A 2118-nucleotide genomic window follows, 5' to 3' on the forward strand; every position below is an offset into this window, starting at 1 on the left:
TTTACTAGGGTCCACCTTAAGAAGGGAAAAATCACTCAGGTAAAAATCTTTGGGGGACTTCGCTGGTGGCGCAGTGGTTGAGAGTCCGCCTGCCGGTGCAGGGGACGCGGGTTCGTGCCCCGGTCCGGGAAGATCCCACATGCCGCGGAGCGGCTGGGCCCGTGAGCCATGGCCGCTGAGCCTGCGCGTCACGGAGCCTGTGCTCCGCAACGGGAGAGGCCACACAGTGAGAGGCCCGCGTACCGCAAAAAAAACAAAAAACAAAAAACAAATCTTTGGGGTAAGTTTAGGTACCTAGTTACCACTGCATGCACTCGAATTAGATTGACTTCAGCTGTTCTTGGAAAGAATTCCAGTGCAGTCACTCAAGTTTTGGTTCTCTTTTACATAGCTGCATTCAGAGGCATGAAGCAATGTTTAGGGAAAAAGTGATACTTACACCTGAAATTTATATTTTTCCAAGTAACCTATTGGTATTATAGACGCAGGAAACCCTCAGGTGGTAAAGCTATATATGTTCATGGTAAGTGCTATGGACTAAATTGTGTCCTAGCTAAAACCTAAGTTAAAACTCTAACCCCCAATGTGACTGCACCTGGATACAGTCTCTAGGAGGTAATTAAGGTTAAATGAGATCATAAGGGTAGAGCCCTAATCTGATAGGACTGTGGCCTTATAAGAAGAAGAAGCAAAACAGAGAGAGCGAGCGCTCCTCCTCCAGTTGTCTCTTTTGCTTTCTCTGTATGAGGACTCAGGGAAAAGGCAGGCGTCTACAAACAAGAAAGTGAGTTCTCACCAGAAACCAAATTCTGCCAGACCTTCATGTTGGACTACGCAGCCTCCAGAACTGTGAGAAAAGAATTTTCTGTTTGAGCTACCTGGTTTATGGGATCTTGTTATAGCAGGCCAAGGTAATACAGTAAGTCTACAGTCCGGTGTTGATGTGTAGAGCAGTTTGGACAGGTAAAGATGAACAGTGTCATTCAGGAGGGGTTCCAGCCCATCGGCTTATCCTTGCACACCTAAACAAAGCAGTAGATCAGACGCACCATGCTGTTAACTTGTTGAAACTTGGACTCGATTCATCTGATTCAATTACAATCTAACTTTCTCATCTTGGTATTATATTCGCAGATTAGTTGGTACAGTTGGCGTTTTAACGGATACTGTTAATAGGTAGTCTGAATGTGAACTGTCTCTAGCAAGTTCCTTCTGGTGACTTTGTAAATTTCTCTTTGGCTTCATTAACAGTCATACTGCTCCAGTATTATTCTGTTTGCACTCTCACAGGGCCTTTCCCAGATGTACCATCTCCTGGGACCACTCCTCAGCTGACCCCAGGTCCCTCCCTGGCTTTAGGCCCCTTTTATGCCATTCTTGGAGAGCTCCAGGCACCGCAGGGTTATAGGAGGAGGGTCACTTTGGCAAAGACAGGTGCTCATGGAGCTGGGGTCAGAGAGGGGCATGCCTCCTTCCTGGAAGTTACTGGGAACCCCCAAACTAGTCCCTGCAGTGTGTCCTAAATGGTGGGGGAGGCGGGAGGGGACGGTGAGCTACTCATTCTTCCTCCCCAGGTCCAGGCAGACTGATGGCAAAGTCACCCACAGCTCACCTGCTGCCAGCCTCTGCCTGGGCACCACCGGTGTGGGGCCTGAAGGTGCAGGAGTTCCTAAGACTGTGCACCCTGGGGTCCGGCGCCCACCTTTTGGAGCCCAGGCAGCCAGTAGGCTCGTTCTGCACGGGGAAGCTGGAGGCCCAGGAGCGACGGCTGTGGCCTATGCAGCTGATTTTTAATTACACATACTGACACACTGCCAGTTTGGGCATTGTTTCTTGAATTCTGTGACTTGCTTCTGAATTCACATTCTTTTTCTAGCTGAAATCTCTCTCTTCTAATCATTATTTTCATGATAATCTGTGGTTAAGCTCTCTCGGTTTTTATCTGAAATCATGTTTCTCCCTGATTATTAAGGGTAAGACCATCTTGGTTGAAGTAATTTTGGTGTGCTATCCTGCCGGACCGTAAGGAGAGATTAACATCAGTTCTAATGATACATTTTTTAAACTGATTTAACAAAGGTACAAAGGACAGGCCTTAAAAAAGGTCAGTGTTTGAAA

The 2118-nt window shown here is 47.4% G+C and overlaps 1 pseudogene; it reads right to left on the minus strand.

The window, feature by feature from the left end:
* Window positions 1-792: 792 nt before the first annotated feature.
* On the minus strand, window positions 793-1466 carry LOC112397164 (suppressor of cytokine signaling 2 pseudogene; annotated as a pseudogene).
* Window positions 1467-2118: the final 652 nt, after the last annotated feature.

This window comes from Neophocaena asiaeorientalis, unplaced genomic scaffold (genome assembly GCF_003031525.2).
Source record: "Neophocaena asiaeorientalis asiaeorientalis breed wild unplaced genomic scaffold, Neophocaena_asiaeorientalis_V1.1 scaffold177, whole genome shotgun sequence".
NCBI classification, from domain to species: Eukaryota; Metazoa; Chordata; class Mammalia; order Artiodactyla; family Phocoenidae; genus Neophocaena; species Neophocaena asiaeorientalis.